The sequence below is a fragment of the Carica papaya genome, chromosome 5 (genome assembly GCF_054855325.1).
Source record: "Carica papaya isolate Zhongbai chromosome 5, ASM5485532v1, whole genome shotgun sequence".
Lineage (NCBI taxonomy): Eukaryota > Viridiplantae > Streptophyta > Magnoliopsida > Brassicales > Caricaceae > Carica > Carica papaya.
This window is the reverse complement of record NC_142313.1, coordinates 8,241,768-8,265,870: the sequence shown is the minus strand read 5'-3', so window position 1 is coordinate 8,265,870 and position 24,103 is coordinate 8,241,768. Positions and strand designations below refer to the sequence as shown.

The following is a 24,103-nucleotide window of genomic DNA, read 5'->3' as shown; positions in this document are numbered from 1 at the left end:
GCTAACTAAAATAAACAAACTTGTTTGTATTGCAATTTACTTGGGTATATTGCAGAGACTTGTTTCATATTGTGTGGATACCCATAGGATCAAAAAAAATTATGGAAGGGCATAAGTAATCCGTTGTCAACCATGTTTACTCACCTGATGCAGGTGGGTCAAGAGCCAACCAAAGATAGGCTATGATAACCTAGGTTTAGTGCACACAATTGATAGAACTATTGTAGTTAAAGATTCTCCCTAAGACAATCATCATTACAACCTCAAGACATAAGTATGTCAGGATTCTCTCGAATGTATCCTTGTCTCTCTATTTATTCAATAGAGCAAATTAAATACAACATATTCTCGTGGATCATAGACATTTGAGCATTAGATCACATCATATGCATACCTCCTCTTTACACTAGAGTTGCAAAAGGAAATTTTTCATTGGTTGTTTTACCAAATGGAAAAATGGTGAAAGTTTTCCACATTAGTACAGTGAAGATAGGAGATGCATTGATACTTTAATGTCCTTTATGTCTCATGCTTAAGATTTAACTTGATCTTGGGAAGAAAATTGAGTGAGGATTCAAAGTATTACTTTATCCCCTCACCATAATTTTATATTTTACATGACCTTTCGACGTGGAAGATAATTAGAGTGGGTAGAGTCAATGAGGTCTTGTACTATTTGGGATTAGATGAGAGCTCATCTACAGATTCTCATCAAGCTTTGTCCACAACACTCCAATCTAATTTGAATCAAGGAGAATATTTTGATGTTTGGCACTATCAAATGGGGCATAACTCACTGCCCATTTCATATTTTTTCCCAGGGATCGTAAGAGGTAGAGAATATGAACCCTCCTATGTATATTCACTGGCCAAAATGCATAATGTTATATATCCCATTAGTTAGTACAAATTTGAACTATGTTTTGATATGATACGTGATGTGAGCATGGACATGGGTCAAGTTGGTGGAGAGGATATTTCAATACCAAGCAAGCCCATTACAAGGGAGAGAGCTAAAAAATTACAACAAGTCTTTCAACTTTTTATCTAAGCGTGGATCAATAAGGAAGATGAGATTGGACTAATTAAAGAAGTCCAAGAAAAGATGACAACATGGCCATTAACCCAAGAGTATAATAGTATATTATATTTACCACAAGTTTAAGAGGAAAATAAACAAGAAAACAACAAAAATTCTACAATACATGAAAAGTAAAAATTCTCATGAAATTTTATTTCCTAATCATATATGAAAAATCTTCATAATTAAAGATCAGCAAATAGGAAAAATTGCTCTTAAATTGCAAGCTATCTTGAGAAAGAGGAAAACACCTTAAATGGCAAGTCTCGCGGAAAAAAAAAAATACTTGAGAATGAGGAAAACATTTTGGCAGAATCTCTTCTCCTAAATCAGCCACAATTAATTAAGATATTCCCTATTTAAAAAAATTTTCTTATAGGAAAATCATATCTATGCTATTTAGTTGTAATTTTCTTAATTTTTACTAGTTTTTCATTCTACTCTACATTTAATTTTCTATATAATTTATATTATTAATTAGAAGATTATTTTTTCCTTATTATTCGCATGAACTGCACTATAAATAAGCATTCAATTTAGATTGAAGAATATTCAATTTATTAATAAAATTCAGGTATTCTTGTTTTAATCTTTCAAGCTTGCAAGAGTGAATGAGTGGATTTTCGACCGACTTATTATGCTAGGAATTGGGATCACTTATCGAGATAAGTCTCGTGGTGTCTTTTTAATTCGAATTCTTTATTTCTTTTCCAATTACGTTGGTTTTCACTCTCTTATTGAGTGCGGGTCAAGTAGGGAGGGTTTGCTTAAGGTTTTGAATTTTTGATTGCTGATGTATATGCGGGGTTTTGGATTTTATTGTTGATCCCCAGTTCCGCATCAATACATTGTGATATTAGGGGTCATGTAATGAAATTTTGTACAATGGAAACCATTATTTTCTTTATGTTGTGGATTATTTTAGCTGATATGTATGGATATATTTGTTTATATCAAAATTAGAAACATTTCATGCTTTGGAGAGCTTTTGCATTCTTGTGAAGACTCAGTTCAATATTAAGATCATAATAGTACGCAATGACAATATAAGAGAGTTTAAGATGAAAAACTTCTATAAGAAGAGGGAGATCATTCACTAAAGAAGCTGTGTTAAAACACCAAACCAGAATGGGAGAGTTAGAATAAAGCACTAGCAAATACTTAATATTGCCAAAACGCTAAAATTTCAAAGCAGATTACAATTGAAAATTAAAGCAACTTTGTGCTTACAATAGTTTATTTGATCAATAAAACTCATTCATTTCTGATAGATCAAAAAACTCTTTTTGATAAGTTATTCCAAAGCCAACCAGATAACTCCCATTTTAAAGTGTTTGGGTGTTTGAACGTTGCTTCAACCCTCATTAGCAATAAGCATAAATTCAACCTTAGAGCCAAAAAAAATGTATTCTTCGAGTATCCATTCAAAGTTAAATAGTACAAACTGCTGTATATGGAGACTAATGCAGTATTTATTTCAAAAAAAGTGTTATTTTATAACAATATATTTTATTGTAAAATTTAAACTAATAGTACTTGTGAGAAGAATCATAATGACTAACATGATATAAATTATTGACCAGAATATGGATAAAAGAATTACACCTGATTTTACGGAAAAAGATACTTTTGGTGATGATATTTAACAAAATATGTTTATTCCAAGTCTTAGATATATATATATCTTAAGATTAAAATATAGTTTTGAAATTATTTATTTTTATATTTTATATCTTTGTTATATATATGATTCACTTTAGTTATTATTGTATAAGCAATCTTAATTTAACTGTTTTTCATTTTTCTGTTAATATTCATTGGTTATAAACTCATTCTATTTTTTATTTCCTAATAAATGCACATGAAGAATTTAAGATGAGTGAGTAGGAGGCTTTTTAATCAATAAAAAATTTAGATTTGGTACTTAATTCCTTTATTTTGGATTTGAGACGGGGAAATTAAGTTTTATTTTATTAGTTTAGCCCTAAATTTTTCAAGGTGTAGAATTTATTTGGACTAATTTCAAATATTTTTAAATTTATTATTGTGGTTTAAAAATTACTTAATAATTCACATAAATATAAATTTTTCACAAATATGCAATATTATAAGGTATTAATAATTGGTTAACTAAATAGTTGATCCATTTATTTTTCTATAAAAAATTGTTAATCGAGTTAAACTGTGTTTTTGTATATTTTTTTATTTAAGTATTCTCTTTATTATGTTATGATTGTTATATATATATATATATCACATAATTGATGTTGTAATAATCTAACTATTAAGTTATGTAAAGATAGTAAATTACATAATATTTTATAAAATAAATTATCAAATTAATTTCGAAATTTAATATTTATTACAGTTTAATTCATAATATTTTTTCATTACAATTTAATTATAATATTTTATACCTATTTTAAAATTTTATTTTCATCCAATTCCTGATAAGCTACAATAGTTAGATTATATTTAAAAATTTTAAGAAATAATTAATTTCAAATTTTTAAATATTTAAAAATTGAAAAAAATTAACTCAATTTCTGTGAACATGAGTTTTTTTTTTTTTTTTTTAAATTTTTTACTTTTTCAATTATTTTAAAATTAAAAATAAGTTATTTTTTAGATATTAAAATATACTATAACTATTTTAGATTTTTTCGATAAAAAATATAATAGATTTTTAAACAAATATAGAACGTTAAAAATTAAATTATAATGATAAAAATGATGAAACTTTAATAAATATTAAAAATTAAAAGATTAATATAATAATTTAACTTAATGTATATTATTATCAATGTCATTAAACTTTTAACTTCCTTGCGTTTATTTATTTATATTTTTTTCAATAAACTTTGTTGAGCGTCTTAATGAGTCAATGGAACACGTTTCGCCATTAGTTTACCTTGAACTATGAAGGTTTAAAAGACAAAAGGAAAAAAAAACTATGGAGCTCAAAAATTAATAATTTGTTTTTGTTAAATTACTAAATTAGATCCCAACAATGAGCAACTGCTCTGCTGTATTATATATCCATCGTTCTCCTTGAAAGTCCAAAACTTAAAATTTGAGTATAGAAATGTGCATAGTATATTATATAATTCGTAGTATTTGAGACACCATATTATAATCTTAAATTTTTTGTGATAAAATTTTAATTAATTTGTTAAAATAAAAATTAAATTTTCAGAAGAAAAAAAAAAAAAAATCGAGTAAAGATAAATTTAACAAATTATGATAAAACAGTTCATAAATTATGAGTACGATTGGGCCAGGGTGCGTTTATTGTTGGGCGTTCCCAAGCCCATCCAAACCCGACCTAACTTCTATATATATATATATATATATATATATATATATATTAAATATATACAACCATATTTTATTTTTTCAACCAAAAATGCAAACCCTGTCCGTCTCATTCTTCATTTTCTACTTCCCAAACGCACCTCCAACACCAGCAGCCAACTTCATTCTTCATTAACCTCTTGCAGCCAGTCTAATCTTCCATCATCAACCATGCAGCTGCACCAGCAACTCGCCGCCAGCATCCTGTGGCGAGTTGCTTACAAAAAAAAAAAAAGGATTTGCTTTAGTATCACCATCACCGTACAACCTCCATTTGCTTTTTTCTTTCGACTTTTACATCATTTCAACATCTTCATCAATCATGCGATGAGTCATCACTTGAGATTCCTACACTCCAAGCCACCACCACTATTTTATTTCTGAACCTTATGTCATGTTTGGATGATTTGCACGAAGGTTCGTTAATGTTGGGTATAGTTAGATATGTGTAAAGTTTATTAGTGTTCAAATTTAATTATGTTTGGATTGACAAAATGGAATGATTGTATATTTGAATAAATTTTTTATTTTCGTCATATTTTATTGTATATAGTAATAAATAAAAAATAAATAAATAATTTAAAAAATATAATATTAAATATAGAAATATATAAATATATATAATTAAATATATATTATATATATAATTAAAATATTATATACATGTATAATATATAAGTAAAAACATAAATACATATATATGATAAAATATATATATATATATGTTAATTAATTTTAAAAAATTTAAAACTAATGTATAAAATTTTATTTTTTAATTTATGAATTTTTATTTGATGTAAAAATTAGGAAAAAATAGGTGGTGATGAAATTAAAAATAGTTTTAAAAAAAAGGTGAAAATTTGGGTTTTATAAGTATTTTTGAAAGAAAAATCGAAAATTGGGATCAAAACGCAATTTAGAAAAGATATCTCACGTAGGACTGCCTAATCAATAGCCCCATCGAATTGGAGTGTGCTGTGTGGCGAGGCATGCTGACACGGTACCATGCGGGAGGCACGCTGGCGATCTGCATGCCTGTGATCAAACGATCCAGATTTGTTCCCGTGCACATGGACGGTTCGGATCCATTCCCTACTCAGGCGTGATCGGACAATCGCGATCAAACGCGATGAACGGTCCAGATTCATTTTTTCTTTAAACGCGATCATACGGTCCAGATCAAATCGCGATGAACGGTCCAGATTTACTTCCTATTTAAACGCGATCGGACGGTTCAGATCAAACGCGATGGACGATCCAAATTAAAAAGAGACGAATATGAATACCTCACTTCACACTAAAACCTAACTCTAGCCACCAACCCCCCACCAAAGAAGAAGAACAGTCGCCGGGAAGGGAGTGGGCTGTCATCCGTCGCCACGCTAGAGCCACATCTGACTGCCGAAAAAAGTAAAAAATTCTTCTAGTCGCTCGAAATTTAATTTTAAACACATCCATGGCCAAATCGGAGCCAAAGGACTGACGGATGAGCCGAAAACTGCGAGTAAAGCCCAGCGGTGCTTTCGCGAGAAAAATAAAAAACTACCTCCGATGAGGCGTTTCTCGATTCTCGTTTCGTACAATTTTTTCACCATTGTATTCACCACTTTATTTTTCACAGGTTAACTGAAGAAAAACACTCAACCGTGAAGGTGAATCGACGGCACCACTGCACTGAAAAACTCCATCGCCAGTAAGCCTTTGTTTTTTGACTTTTTTGGGCCAATCGATGCCCCTTAACTTATTTTCTCGTAGGAATAAGTATAAAATCAGTCAAAAACGGTCAGACCGAGGTAAACCGCCGTTGCGGGCGGTGGTACTATTGCCGGAGCACGGCAGCGCAGCAGTGCCAGAATCCTGAAATTGACCGAAAAGGGTTTCTAACACCGATTTTAGGTTTTTTAGGGTATTTTTAGGTACTTGGAGCGTATTTTAATCCATGAAGAAAAATTCAGGGAACTCGGGAACTGCCAGTAAGTGCAGCTGGAAGCTTAACGTTTCGAACATCGATTCGAGTAAGAATCTCTTACTTTATTTTTTGTTATAAAATTGAAGTCTAATTATAAATAATACGGTATTTTGCGTGATTTAAAAATATTGATAATTAAATGTTACTAATGGAAATTAAACCGGTTATTTTATTACTGTTTGTCGTGTTTTAATTGATTGGTTGATTTTACAATTTTGAATGTTTGATAATATACTGAAATTGGTATGATGATTTGTTTATGTCACTTGATGCATGTATTGCTTGTTTTCCATGGTTCACAGTTAAATTGAAAAACTAGAAAATTAAATGTAAACGAAAAATTACTTGATTAACTGAATGGATGAATGGTAGCCTTATTGGATATCCTGAGAGATGGTGGACGGACTAGGTACATAGGAAAACCTACCGTGAACGTTGTCTCATACTGGATAGGGTATCGAGTATTGGTGTTTTGGCGCTCATACTGGACGGGGTATAGGGACGACCCGTTTTATTTTCATGTCGGATGGGGTATTGAGAGATGGTATTTTTAGCGCTCATACCGGAGGAGGTATGAGAACAACCGGTTAATTGAAAATGTTGAATAAGGGTTCACGCGTAGTATGGACATCCCTATGGAGCCACATGGATACCAATAGGCTGGTTAAAAGAGAAAGTTATTGTTTTGATTAATTGAATATGAGATTATGATATTGTTGTGTTATCACCTCCATGTGTCAGTTTTGAAAATTTCGTTACGGTAAGTGTACAATAAATAACTTTATTTATGATAAATGAATTTACTTAAATTAAGAGCTCCATTAGTTCTTTTCATAATTCTTACCAACTTTCATTTCTGTCTCGGTAAGTAGTATGATATTCTTACCGAACTAATGTAGCTCACCATTTCATTAACCATTTCAGATCAAGAGGACCAAGATCCAGATCCTGATCCATAAGAGGGTTGCGAATAGACTGTTTAGTTACTTACTTTCTATTTATTTCTTTGATTATTCGTTGTTCCTTTAGAATGATCATTTTAGTAGCCCTATTGGGCATTCTGAATTATTCTATAAGGAATGTAAACCCTAATGCTATTATTTTGGTTCCACACTTAATTTATAATTTATTTCCTTTCAAGTTTCAGGCCATTACAATATATATCTAAATATATTATATACATGTATTTATATATAATTAAATATATAAATACATAAATTTAATTGAATATATAAATATGTTTATATAAAAAAAATTATATATAATTATATATATATACAACAAAATAAATAAATTTCTTGTCAAAAAAAAAAAAACATAGTTTTATAAATATAAGAGCTTCAAAAATATAACACTAGTTCAATTACTCTAAATACAAACATTTTATAGATTAATCATTCATTCCTAATGCAAATTGGTTTAACATAGATTAAAATACAAAATTAGATCATCGTAATAAAGTAAATAAGCATAGATGTTTATATAAATTCCGACCAACTATAAAAAGAAATATAATACATCATGCAACATAAATTTTTCAACATTCCAACATCTAAACTCGGGTCTTGCACGTTGATAACAACAACTTCCATTTTTAAATACCTGCAAAAGCAAAGAAAATTAAAAAAAAAATAAAGATTACAAGTTAACAAGTTTTTATAAACGAACTTGAGTTTTAATATAAGTCATTACTTAGTACTGGAAACAAATTCTTTAAGAGATTCTTACGACCTTCAGGAAGACAACTCAAGAAACCAAACACTATGTTTGATTCTTTCAAAAGATAAATATAAGCTTGTTATTTTTTATCTTCAGTGAGACTCAAACAACCAATCTCTTCGTACAACTGAGTCGATAAAACATGTTTTGCTGATACCATAGTATTGAGTACATCAGTAATCATTCTAATTTTCTCAACTAGATAATAATTCTCTGGGATAGTACCCAAACGTCTCGATTTGCTCGGTCTTGAACAACTTAGAATTTCACCTTCAGGTTGTGAAGTAGGAGTTTGAGGCATTGGACGATCATGGAAAGACTCCTCACTATTGATGTTGATATTAACACTGACATTTTCAGGACTCATACCCATCACATCCTCAACTCCCGCTGCATTTGTATTAACATTCATATTCCTTTGTCTTTGAGAGGTACGTACTGTATCGCAACCAACTCTGTTAGCTCTATCTCTTCCAAACATTTCCAACATTTTGGCATAATTTCGAACCCGTTTGTTCTTAAGTTCAGCTACTTCTGGATGAGTCTATTATGAAATATTATGTTAATATTTAAACTATACAAAGTATTTCAAATGACATATGATTCACTTTTTGATTTACCTTTATTAATTATTGTCAGACCTCCTCTTCAGCTTCAAATTTTTCAGTTAATGGATTCCATGCAAAATCACTCAATCCATATTTGAATATATCATACCGTTTTGATAACTGTCTTTTTAAATTTTTAATGCAATTGTGGACTCGCTCTTTTTCAATTGGCATGTTTGGGTAGACGCACCTCAACTCTAATACGATACAATCAATAGCTTGTGTGGTAAATGTTCTACTTGATTTGTGGCCCAAGCAATGTTGAGAGTAAAATGCTTCTACTAATGCATCATCCAAAGCATCAGTCCAGTGGATAATGTTACCCATTTGATATGCAGAATTATTCATACTATCTATTTTATACAACACGATAACACAAAATCAAGAAATATAAGGTTACCATTAAGAACAAAGTTAACATCAGTCTAGTGGACAAAGTAATAATCATTGTCAAAAAGTAGAACTTCATCGAAATATAAAGTATGTACAATAGTAGAAAATCTAAAATAAAATGTTACCATTAAAATGTTAATGTAAAACAATAATGTTGTACAAAATACAAAAGTTGTGAAGAACACAATTCTTAAGCAATACAAGTACTTTAAGAAAGTAATCAGCCATTATAAGCAACCCACATATCAGCTGCTATCATATCCGTAATAGCTTCTCCTCTTCTTGTTTCCTCATGGCTATCCCTAATACTAGATGGAATACATTCCTCAAGAGAAGTGTTTTTTAGTTCTTCATCAACCTCTTTTAGAAGTTCATCGTTTGGATCATCTTTTTGCAAAAAGTTATGCAAGAAGTTATGCAATTGATAGCCTTCAGCTGATAGTGCAATTCATTAGCACTTGAAATAATTGAAAAGTATTTTTTGATAACTCTGATAACACGTTCAATCGCATTACATAAAGAAGAATGACAAAGATTGAATAACTCACAAGCATTTAGTGGTGGATTCCTGAAGTATTCACTCAAGTGGTACTGTTCTCCCTTATATAGAATAATTAATCGTCCCCACAATATAAAACCAACATCTACTAGGTAGAACTTACTTGAAAATATGATGTAAAGTTGTAAAAAAAATTTAAAACTTATACACTACATTTTGAAATTCAAACTTTTTAATCACCTTTTGGAATTATTAAAGGATCATCAGGTCTCGTTAATGCATGTTTTATTACTCTCAAATCCAATGCGGTCCCCTCCCACCCAGCAAGGACGTATGTAAAAGTCAAGTTGAATGCACAAGCTACTAAAACATTTTATGTGGGGAAATCTTTTCTCCCACGAAATATTGGAGCATCAACTTTGGACACTTTTACACGTATGTGCATTCTGTTCATCGCACCAACACAATCCTAAAATTAATTGATCACTAATTAAATAAATTATACTTAGTTACAAAAAATTAGTTAAGTACAATGCATATTTACTTTAAAAAATAGAAAGAATCTAAGATTATTGGCTACTTCCGATGACACTCGCGATCCATCAGGTTGATTAAGGAATTTATTAGCCAGTTCTACTCTACATTGTATGACATTATGAAAATGACGACTTGTCATCTCTCCTGATTGTCGAAAATGTCAAGACATGACTCGATTTCTCTGATTGTGTCCTAATAAGTAAAGTATTTTGACAACTTGTTCCTCCACAGTTACACGAATGATAAATCTAAGTCCACTTTCTGTAATTAGTAGATGACATAACTTCGTAAATGATGGAGCTGTCATCCTAATAATGTGTTAGACAAGAGAGTACGAAGAGATAAACAAACTAAACTAGGAGTAAAAAAGTCACCACAAGATGGCCTACCATGAAAACCTTGAATTGGAATTATGATCACCACTTCACAACCACCAAACTAATGAAATCTTGATGAACCAAAAAATGGAGCAGAAAATAGATACTTGACAAACTTGGGTTAGCTTCATACATCTATATACATATACATTTATATTAGTGAAGGCTTTTATGCAGCTAAAAAATTACTTCAAAAATTGATATTTTTGAATTCTATCATAGTCTTCAACAACTAATATTTTAGGGTTAGTGCTCTCTCTCTCCCACTCTCTGTATGATGTACAAATATAAAAGTTCTAAAATTATTTTGCACTAAAAAACACTTGTTTCTCTTTAACCTGGCAATATTATGAGTAAATGGATATTTCATAATGCTATCATAGTCTTCAATAACTATTAAAACATATTTTATTTCAGGATTCAACTTTTGCTAAATTTAAAATCATCCAAATAAACTGTATAAATCGTAAGCTTTATAAACCATATAAATAAAAAACAAACTGTATAAATCAAAAATCATTCAACTTTTACTACTCATCATCCATTTCACATTAAACCCTAAATTGAAAATCATCCTAAAATAAATCGAAATCTGGTGTTCATAGAAGAAATAACATACCTGTATAAAGATGTGACGCTTGTTGCGATGAAAATGGAAGCTGAATCTAGAGATAGGTAAATACGCGAAGAAGAGTATAGCCGCAACAATCTGTTAAAAAAAAAAGTCAAATAAGTAAAATAGGAGAAGAAGAGAAGAAATAAGAGAAAAGAAGAAAAAAAAAAAGTCAGATTGTAGCCGATACATTCTGTTGAAGCTCCAGACCATGAGTGTAGTGTTGTAATTTCACAAACCCTATTTTGAGAAGAAGAATAATAATATAATAAGAAGTGTTGGGTAGAAGAAATTAAAGAGAATGGTAATGTTATAAATAATAAAAAATATTAAGGGTATAAAGGAAAAAAATTATCAAACTATCCTAAAACTACCGAATTGGTAGTTTGAAAAAATAAAAAAAAATTATAGTTTTGATAACCATGACTCAATCAGCAAAAAAGTATATCATGTGTTTGAAAATGCAAACAAACAGAAAAAGAAATAACGAAAAAACCATCCCATCATTATTGAGCCATCATTCAAACAAAACCTTAGTCAAGATTCAGAAAGAACTACCACCAATATTTTTTGGGCTTTTGATTTGGGCCTGACTGTGGTTTTATGAGAGAAATTGACATGGCTTCTCTTCGGACTGAGCTTTGCGATTGGATTGTGCAGGTTAAGTACAGAGTAGATAATCCACAAATCCGATACAATAAGTTTAAAAATTAAACTCACTCTAAATTCAAGCATGTTTGGATTTAATACAAAAGAGATTGAAGCCACTTCTTTGTAACTCGAACAGTCACTGTTTTATTTAGAAATCTCCAACTTTTTGCTTCCTTATTTATTATAAGATTTTTTCTTTCCTACTTAGGTAAATGAAATATATAATATACTACATATTAAGACATATCAAGGTAATCATTTTCACTTATGCTCACTTTGTTCGTCTCATTCACTACATTAAAATCTCTAAATTTAATAGCATTTTAATTTATGAAATCAAAACACATTTTAACGGTAACCAATCAAAAAGAAGTCTTGAAAAGATAAACTATATGTATAATTAATTAATTGTATATACATATATATATACATATATAAAGTCTTCTTATTTGTTTAGTTGGAAATCAGACATGTTCCTCATCTTTAGAGTATGATTTTTCTTAATAACATAACATGAGTGAAAATCTGAATGGACTAAACTTGTATAGCAAAGTGCATCCTCAAAATTGTTTAGAGAAAACATTTAATCTTCTTATGAGAAAAAAAAAATTACCTGAAAATACTTTTACTGTGAAATTTTTTTAATCTTCTACGTGAAAATGATAATGACCTTTTAGGTGTTAAATTATCATATAATTTTTGACATCCTTTACATGAATCATTGCATTAACTTACTTTCTTTTTGGTTCACGTGGTGTTAAAAGTCTAATTTCTTGTGTAAGTGCACCACATATATATATATATATATATGAGTCATATGGTCTTTTTTAGCTTGTTAATTGCTTAGATTACAACTTATTGGCTCCCAACGACCAAACACGCACTATGTAATATATATATATATACATATACATAAATTAATTAGTTTAAGAACTTTTAACATATCTATATATATATATATATATATATTTACCCACATCTCAACTACGGACTTTTCTTTGTAAGCAGGTCATTTAATATACTAAATTTGTAATAATATTATAAAGTAAATTTATCACCAATATTACTTTCCCCTCATTGAATATTCTGATTTTCAGCGATGGAGTTGGTAGTCAGTCGCATTTTAAAGATTTTGTCAAATTTGGAAATCAATATTTAAATTTAAATATTTATAAAGGAATAGTAAAGTTACTATGTTAATTAGACTATGACTATGATGTCTAATGATCAATAAGATGAAAATATCACATTTTACAGTTAAAAATGTCAAATCTAGAAGTTTAAATGTTATATCTATTTATAGTTAAAAATATCACAATGGAAATATGTAATAGTCTTAGTTACTTAAACAAGAAATAAGTGACAATGTTTTCAAAAGTTCATTTTTTTGTTCAAGTTAATAAAATTAGTGACAACAAATAAAATAACAAAGATTGAAGTGAGAGTAGAGATTGTAAGATTGTGTCTTACCTTGCATTATTTGGTATAAATAAGTTCTATGATACTTGATGTTCAACTGGTACGTGAAACTTATTAGATTATAATAATTGAATTATCGTGAAATAATAATAAGATATTCAATTATAATGATTATATGACTTTGTAGCGAATTAAATGATGGACAAAGTAAAAGTAATAAGTTTGATTCTTCTTTTCTTTTGTTGCCAAGTGTCTCTTTTCCAATTATCCCACGTGATTGTGACATCTGCCTCCACTATTCTACTAAGTTTGTGGTATGGACTATATCACATCTTATAAGGTAATGACTGGAGTATACTTACTTAAATTACATAACTCAAGTTAAGTAAAATTATTAATCATAACTGAGTCACAAAAGTATTACATAACTTAAATGTAAAACATAGATGTATATATACGATACTCTAAATTTTCTTACTTACATTATTAAACAAACGTGTAATACTCGGACCTGAAATTTGGCTCGAGATTAATTTTAAAATTAAAAAATATATAAAAATCTAATTTTTGAAATTAATATATTTTAATTTAATGTAGAATTATGAAAAAAATAGGTTGATGATGAAATCGAAAATAATTTTAGAAAAAATATGTGAAAATTAGGGTTCGCATAGTATTTTTTTTTAAAAAAAGGAAACTGGAGGTCAAAACGCAATTAAAGAAAATTGTGCCACGTAGGGCTGCTCATTCAGCAACCTCGACGAACTGGAACACGCTGCGCGGCAAGGTACGCTGACTCGGTGCCACGCGAGAGGTCACGTTGATGATCCGCATACCCCGCGATCGGACGGTTCGGGTCCGTTTCCTCCTCAAACATGATCGAACGGTCGCGATTAAACGCGACGAACAGTCCAGATTGAGATCAAATCGCGATGAACAGTCTAAATTTATTTCTTCTTTAAATTTAATTGGACAGTCGAGATCAAATGCAATGAATGGCCTAAATTTAACCGAGATAGGTATAAATATTTCACACCATACCGAATCCAAACCCTAGCCGCCAGTCTCCCGCCGGAGAAGAAGAATCAATCGCCGGAGAAGGGAGTCGATCGCCCGTCGCCGCCACGCCGAAGCCAGATTCGACTGCCAAAAAAGATAAAAATGTTCCTATCCACTTGGAATTTGATTTCGAGCACTCTCATGGAAAAATCAGTGCAAAAAGAATGGTGGATGAGCCGAAAATCGCAGGCAAATCCCAACGGCGCCTCCGTGGGCAAAACCCGAAACCTTATTTGATGAGCCTCTTCCCGTTTTTCGTTTCTCATTTCGTGCGATTTTTTCACCATTGTGTTCATCGTTTTATTTTTTACAAGTTAACCGAAGAAAAATGCCTAACCGCGAAGATGAGTCGACGGAGCCATCGCACCAAAAAATCTCACCGCCAGTAAGTTTTCGTTTTTTGACTTTTTTGGCCAACCAAGGCCCCCTAACGTGTTTTCTTGTAGGGATGAGTATAAATCGACCAAAACTGGTAGTAAACAGCCAGACTGAGGCAAACTACCATCGTGGGCGGCGGTGCCGTTGTTGGAGCACGGTGGTGTCACCGTGTCAGAATTTTGAAATTGGTCGAAAAAGGCTTTTAACACTAATTTTAGATTTTTTGGGGTATTTTTAGTTACGTGAAGCGTGTTTTAGTCTCCACAGAAAAATTCAGGAAACCCAGAGACCGCTAGTAGGTGCAGTAGAAAGTTCAATATTTCGAACACCGATTCGGGTAAGAATCCCTCATCTTATTCTCTGTTGTAGAATTGAAGCTTAATAATCGGTAATGTGGTATTTTGTGTAATTTAAAAATTTTTAAGAATAATTACAGGTTACCAATAGAACCGGAATCCGTTAGTTATTTATTTATTTATTATTCTGTGTAACTGATTGTTGAATTTACAACCTTAAGTACATAATGATATATTAAAATGGTTGAATAATTCAGTCGTGCTTCTTTGATATATATATTACTTGTCTTACGTTATTTACGGTTGATTTGTGAAATTGGAAATTAATATGCAAATAGAAAATTAATTGGTCATGTGAATTAATGAATTGTAATCTTACTGGATATCATGGGAGATGGTGGACGGACTAGGTACATAGGAAACTCTACCATAAACGTTACCTCATACCAGACGGAGTATCGAGGAATGGTATTTTTGGCGCTCATACCTGACGAGGTATGGGGACGGCTCGATTCACCTTCATATCGAACGGAGTATTGAGGGATGGTATTTTTGGTGCTCATACAGGACGGGGTATGGGGACGATCGATTAATTGACAATATTGAATATTGGTTTACGCTTCGTGGGACATCCTTATGGGCCCCCAGGGATACCAGTAGGCAAATAAAAAGAAAAAATAGTTGTTATTGCTCACTCGAAAATGAAATTTAAATGTTATTTAAATTATTGTCTCTATAGATCGATTTTAGAAATGTCGCAACAGTAAATATATGCAATAAATAGTTTTCTTTATAATAAATAAATTTACTTAAATCAAGAGTTTCATTGGTTGTTTTCATGATTTTTACCAACTTTCAGTTTCTGTATCGGTGAGTAGTGTGATATTCTTATTGAGATAATGTAGCACATCCTTTCATTAACTATTTTAGATCAAGAGGACCAAAACCCAGATCCCGATCAACAAGAGAGTTGTAAATAAGTTCACCACCGGGGCTTCCTTCAAAAGCTAGTGAAGGTCATCCTATAATGCTCAGTATATTATTTTTTGTTTATTTCTTTGATTTTCTTTTATTCTTTTAGAATGTACATTCTCGTAACTCTATTGGACATTCTAAATTATTATGTAAGAAATGTAAACCATGAACTCCATTATTTCGTTTTCGCATTTAATTTATGACCGTATTACCTTTTAAGTTCAGAGACTTTACAAAAAGTATGAAACAGTAACCTTAATTTCAGAGTTTTGCTTCAAAAATATCATTTGTATCACTATTCACTCTGCAGCGATATCTTCAATATCTAGAGGGTAATAGAGGGGGTGAGATAAAATATCTCAATAAATAATATTATGAAATCAGATTATAGTACATACAATATATAGTTTTTTTACACATAACAAAATATGTATCATATAATTTTTTCAAAACAGATGTATTAATCAAAAGATGAATACATAAATCAACAAATATATTTACAAGTTTTTTGTTATATGCTTCATCACTATTATAGACGATCAATCAGTTACTGTACATTATGCATAGACACACATAATTATCATTGGTTCCCTATATACTGGAATACGGTACGACATACATGAGTACCTTGAAACATTGCTACCTCCCGAATACGGAACGATTAAAGCACGCAGATCAGACTATTTTTTCATACACCCGAACATAGAACGGTTATGTATGGTTACACACTTATCACTTTACTAATACACTTGAATATGAAACGGTTATGTACGACCACATTGAAGCCTAGCATAATGCAAGTATTTTCAAAACAACTTCTTTCTATAATGAATGGTGCACACATATCAAAATCATATTTCGAAAATAAAAAATGAAATAATACTTATATCAAAGTAAAACTTTAACAAATATTTAATAAATATGAAAGATAAATCAATCACTTTCACATTTTTATATCAAAAATATGTAAAATACTTCAAAATTACGTAGGATATGAATTCATAATATCCACTTACCTTAGGTCCTTATCAGTCGTAATCTTAATTTCGGTAGACTTCTGACTTTATTTATGATTTTTTTCTCTCAAAAATCAAGTAGAGTTTTGGGATAATTTTTTGTCACTTTCTTGATTCAAAAATATCTAATACAATATTTGAAAACTAATCTTAAAAATTAAAAAGAAATTGAACTTCAAAACTTAAGAAAAGACTTAACTTTCTAACAGTTTGTAATCTTTTTTTGACTGTGAGTCTTCCTTCTCTTCTCTTCCTCTTATTTTACTCTTACGAATTTAGTAAAATTTTCTTAAGATTTTTATCTAAAATGTAACAACTGGAAAAAAAAGAAATAAAAAAAAGGAAATAAAATAAAAAAGAACAAAATAAAATAAACCCTAAGGGGCAGAAGATAGAGGCAGAGAATAAAAGAAGAGGAAGAAGAAGAAAAAGAAGAGGAGGAAAGTGGCATTGGCACACAGAAAGGAGCGCCTCAAACTTCATCACTCATCGGGTGTTCAGAAGTAAGATTAGCATGTTGCCGACCACTGATCCCCCCATTTTGTGTTTATGTATGTATATTTGTATATGTATAAATATTTATATAAATGTATGTGCAGTTATTAATGTGCATATATGCAGTATATATAAATATATATATAAGTGTTAGTGCAGAAACATATATACACGGCAGATGTGTACGCATTTTATATGTATATGTGCAATGTTTATTTTTGCATGTCCGTATATATATCTATGTGTGTGTGTGTGTGTGTGTATTTGTAGATAAGTACATATGCAGTATATATATATACATATTAGTGTAGTTATATATATATGTATACATTAGGTATGTGTGTGCATCTTATATATATAAAAATATATATGCAGTGTTTATTTGTTTGTGTCCATATATCCGCATATATATGTTTTTGCATTTGTAAATATGTATATTACGCACAAGATATATATATGTGTGTTGGTGCATATGTATATAAATACAGTGGGTATGGGTGCGCGTTGTATATATATAGTGTTCATGTACACGTAGTCGTATATATATACATATATAAATGTGGTCTACATGTGCGTGTATATATATATATGAATATATGTAAAAAAAATAGTAAATAAAATTTAGGTTTTGGAACTTTTAGAAAAAGAAATGTGTAGGCAAGTTCTAAGAAGGTTTAGGAAAGTAATCTTATGGGAGAATTAAATTGGGCGCAAATTGATGGGTGAAATAAGACTAATTGTAGTTGGATAAAAAAAATATGTAAAGTCAAGCAAAGTAGGGTCGTAATGCTGAAGCATTAGAATTTTCTACACAGGTTTTAGGAACAGGTTTAGGAATTAAAATTCGTGAGGATCGATTAGTTTACAGAGTTTAGTCTAAACCAATAAAGCAGTAAAAATTAGATAAGTTTCTATTCGAGATTATATGGTTTTATAAAAAATTTTACTATTAAATTTAAAATGATTATTTAAAATTTTATAAATTATTTTTAAATTATATTTTGGTATATATATATATATATATGTTTATGAAAAATCTGCATATGAATGTGGACCGCATATGAATGACTCCATGTAATTGTGTATGTAAATTGATATAGATACAAATATATAGTGTGTTATGCATATTTATGCATAATTAGATGTGAATTTTTCTTTTAAAAAATAAGATTTCATGAATGTTTGAGTTTTTGAAGTTGGAATATGAAATATAAGTAACATTAAAAAAGGAAATAACTTACCGGCTATTATGGGAGAGAGTATACGGACTTAGTACGTAGGGTAAACTCTACCGTATATGTGTTCTCAATTGTACAGGGTTGATAAGTCCCATACTAGACGGGGTTAATAGTTAGTTTAATTACGCTTATACTTGATAGGGTATTGAAACGATCCATAATTGTGGCACCCATTATCGAACGGGGTAAGGGGACGACCAATAAATTATAAAAGAAATATTTTTTATATCTGTATGTAACAGGAATTCCTCTGGACCCCCCAATGATACTAGTAATAGAAATGGTAATATCTAATAGAAATATAAATGATAAGTAATCATGGTTTCAGTGAAATGGCAAGAAACCCAAAATTTCACATTCATTGAGATGTGTGTTAATTGTACTTCTTACTATAATTCGAACGGTATCTAAATGTTGTGTATGGATGATTGTATGAACTGATAGTATTATTTCTTTTTAAAATGGAAACTATCTGAATATGTATCTGACATGGTTGATGGTATTTGTGAACGAAATAAAATTATCAGAATATGAATCTAATATAATATGATGATATTTATGAATGAGAATAATATGTACAATATCTAAATATGGACATGTTTGGAATGGGTAATGAAAAGTAGGAGGTTCTTGATTATCTTTTTTAGGTTATATTTAACAATAATGATGATGAGTACGATTGTCTTTCAAATTGGATTTCTTTAAATATAAAGTATTGTTTGATATGTAAATTATTGTTATGCCTGGGGATTTTGGTTTAAATAAAATCTGCATATATTTTATAAATTTGATGTAATGGATGAATGCATATCTTTGTTATGGGTACTGCCTCTTTTCTTACTAAGCACATGAAGCTCGCCCCAGTTCACACGTCCCTCAATGCAAATTAGTTCAAATCAAGAGCACTTTTAAAGTCGAAAGAAAACTCTGAATCAACCTTTAGAGACTTTAGGAGTATTACTTTATAAAATAGATTTAATTACATTATAGCAATGTAATGTAAAGAGTTTTAGTGAGTCTCCTAAATTATAGTTCCATACAGGGGATTTACGATTGACTTTTAAATTTTAGAACATCGCTGCACAGATTTATCAAGTTATATGTATGGGTTAGCACTTATTTCTCTCAAGAGAAAGCAGATCGTTACATAAAACCTCACAATACTATCAAAAATCACATATTTCGTACTCCTTTCGTCACCTTTATGCTTCTCACAATTTTTTCTTATTAGGAATTTCTTCCTCCTTTCTCTTATCCCTTATTTATAGGAGTGAAGTGCCACAAGAGAAAAGTTGTTATCATTCCGTTATATCATTTCATTTAAAAATTATCACCTTTTATCATGTTACTTTATCTAAAAGGTTATCATTTTTCACATATCGTTTTATCTAATATGTCACTTCGTGTAAAAAGCTATAATATTTCACATTTCATTTCATCTAAAAGTTATCACTTTTCGTTATGTCACTTTATTTAAAAGTTACTACTTTTTATTATACCACTTATCTAAAAGGTTCTCATATTTTTTCATGTCTCTTCATGCTTATTCTAACTCTTTCATCCTTATCCTTCATTTATTTGTTTGACTCTAAACTATATCATTAATATTATTTTATATTTTCAAACATATATAAAGGCTAAATTAAATATATCAAACATAAAAAATTAACTCGGAGGTATTTTTGAGCTATCACAGTTTGTCCATAGAAGCATAATTAAACTTCGACCAGTCAGTTAATAGTCGATCGCTCTATTATTGAGCTATTGAGGAACAATGAGAGATTAGATTTCATAGATTTCAATCTTCATTCTCAACCCATGACTAATATTGTGATAATTTGAAAATGCTGCTGAGTTAATTTCTTATATTTGATATATTTAATTTAGTTTTACATGTGTTTAAAAATATATAATAAGGTTAAAGACATAGTGTAACGCCCCGTTTTTTTTTAAACAGCATACGATCAACAATTCTATGACCCAACACGCCAATTTCATACCAATGGCATTCCCCATAAGCAAAACTGGTCCACAGTTCATTGTTCTAACTCAAGGTAAACTTGTAGTTCTACCTATACATCAATGACACTCCATAACATACCCTTCCAGCAAGTCAACATCCATACTAATATAAACTTTTACAGGCGGTAACCCGCCACAAGGAGAACCTGGCCCGATGGCGCTAAAGACTAGGCTCCGTACCCAGCAACTCAGATCCCAGCTCCATCCCTACTTCATCTGGAAAACGACAAAAAGTGAGTTCACATAACTCAATACGATAAAAACTAAGTTGCATGTATAATATGCAGTGACAAGACAGTTAGTATATCTATATGCATTTCTCTTACACTACCTAAGTCATGCTTTCGAACCACCCTACAACTAACCGTCATTTACCTACCCCGAAAGACCAGTTATTCAATAACATATATAGCAACAGCAACTCCAGTACCTCCATAAGTACCTTGTCTATACCACCTACCTCCTACCTCAACCCTACCGTAGTACAACACCAGCCCCCTACCCTGGTAGGCTATTCGAGTGCCCATCCCACGTGACTCCCCGGCCGAAGTCACACCCTAAGTGCCCCTGTTCACATTCATCACCAATATCAACTCCTCGTACGCCCTTCTCTCCTACTCCACCCTAATAGGCCACCCACGCACACACACCACCATCTCGTGTCACCAACATCGGCAGCTCATATCCACCACCTTGACCGCAAGAGGCCACACACGCATACGAAGACCATTACCACACGTCACCAACATCGATGACTCATACTCACATCTCTACCTCTCGACCCCATTGGCCACTCACACACACAATACCATTCTCGTGCGTCACCAACATCGGTGACTCATGCTTACTCCTCCACACCTCGACCCCAACAGGCCACGCACACACACATCCGTCCACACCTCGACCCCAACAGGCCACGCACACACACATCCGTCCATACCTCGACCCCAATAGGCCACATACACACCTAATCCGTCCACACCTCGACCCCAGTAGGCCACACACACACACAATCCGTTCTCGCACGTCACCAACATCGGTGACTCATGCCCACTACCCCACACTTCGACCACAATAGGCCATGCACACACACCACCCGTCCACAACTCGACCCCAATAGGCCACGTACACATACAACCCGTCCACACCTCGACCTTAATAGGCCACACACACACATAATCCGTTCCTACACGTCACCAACATCGGTGACTCATGCTCACTACCCCACACCTCGACCACAATAGGCCACGCACACGCACCATTCATCCACACCGCGACCCCAATAGGCCACGCACATACACAATCCGTTCTCGCACGTCACCAACATTGGTGACTCATGCTCACTACCCCACACCTCGACCACAATAGGCCACGCACACACACCATCAGTCCACACCTCGACCTCAATAGGCCAGGCACACACACAACCCGTTTACACCTCGACCTTAATAGGCCACACACACACACAATCCATTCTCGCACGTCACCAACATCAGTGACTCGTGCTCACTACCCACACCTCGATCACAATAGGCCACGCACACAAACCATCCGTCCACACCTCGACCCCAATAGGCCACGCACACACATAACCCGTCCACACCTCGACCTCAATAGGCCACACACACATACACAATCCGTTCTCGCATGTCACCAACATCGGTGACTCGTGCTCACTACCCCACACCTCGACCACAATAGGCCACGCACACACACTATCCGTCCACACCTCGACCCCAATAGGCCACGCACACACACAACCCGTCCACAACTCGACCTCAATAGGCCACACACACACATAATCCATTCTCGCACGTCTCCAACATCGGTGACTCATGCTCACTACACTACCTCTCGACCTTATTAGGCCACATGCACACCAAGACTTCCAGCACACACCGACGATGTTCCCTCGCCAACTTTTAAATTTATAGTAACTATACCAAACCTTTTCCCCTCACCACACTCTCGTTATACCCCTACTAACGCATCCCTACTCTTTCACCCTAAACCATACTCTAAAGTCCTCTCCTATACCATCCTAATCTCCAGCAACTACGTCCTTATCCCTCGCTAAACCGACCTCTCCCTACGGTTCCATAAGCCTCTTCCCTCATCCAAAACTTTTCATACATGTCAATTTCTATTCCATAGTCCCCTCCTTCTCACAGTCTGAACTTACACCGTCGCACAGTCCGAACTCACACTGTCACACTCCCCACACTCACCCCTCTCATCGGACACTCACCGAATTCGTTCCTCCTGCTCATTCCGCTCGCGACTCTCTCTGCACCCCCGCTCCTGCACACGACTCCCTTCGTCATCTCGGATTTCCCCACACACGCCAAACTGCTCACTCCCTCTTCCTCTCAGTGACCTTCCTTCGGTGCTCACACTCACCGCACACAACCTTTTCTCTCTCTCTCATAGATCTCTCGTACGCCCCAACGACTCCATCCTCTCCCTCTCACGGCCTCCTCCGCGAACATCTCTGCCATTCCGTCCTACACTCCACCTCTCAGCTCCGCCCAGCTACCTACGGACTCCCTGGCCTCGGCAACTTGCAAATAGCATCACAACTCACCCAATACCTACACAACCAAAGTTTTTACTGTACCTTCCATTTCCACTTTCCTTCCTCTTGCCGATCGCACTGTTCTTCGTCTACGGCTCTCTTCTCTCTCCCTTCTCGCTCCTTTCTGCTCTGACTCCCCTCTCTCTCTTCTGGAACCTTCTTCCCTCTCTCCCTTCCTCCTTCTCGCTCTCTTTCTTCCCTGCTTTTCTCTTTTCTTTTCTTTTTCCTCCCTTCCCTTTCCTTCCCGACCCCCATTCATATCCTACCAACTTACCCAAAACGACATCATTTTTTCCTTCCCAAAACGATGTCGTTCTCCCCCTCTCAAAACGATTTCGTTTTTCCCTCTTCAAAACGGCATCATTTCTTCAAACAAAGTTTCTTTTTTTAAAACATGAGTAAAGGTAGGAATCTTTTAAATGAAGTGGTATAATGAAAAGTGGTAACTATTAGATAAAATGATATAACAGAAAATAACAACTTTTCGATGAAGTGACATGTGAAAAATGGTAACATTTTAGATTAAGTGGTATGTGAAAAGGCATTTTAAATAAAACAAAATGTGAAGAGTGGTAACATTTTAAGTGAAGTGACATGATGAAATATAAAAACTTTTAGATGAAATAGTAAGACAGAGTGGTGGCAACCTTTCCCTTGTGGTTCCCCACTCCTATAAATGGGAGATAAGAGAATGGAGGAAGAGACATTTCAGATGAGAAAAAATAGTGAAAAGCATATAAGTGAAGGAAGAAGAGGAAGTACAAAGTGTGTGATCTTTAAAGTATTTTGAGATTTTAGATAAAAAAATCTTTGAAAAACTCTGCTAAAT

General features: G+C 32.7%; 1 protein-coding gene across 1 annotated transcript in view; it reads left to right on the top strand.

The window, feature by feature from the left end:
* LOC148253724 (uncharacterized) overlaps positions 1–24,103 on the top strand; it is a 57,241-nt gene that overhangs the window by 1,450 nt on the left and 31,688 nt on the right. The gene's annotated exons all lie outside the window — the stretch shown is intronic.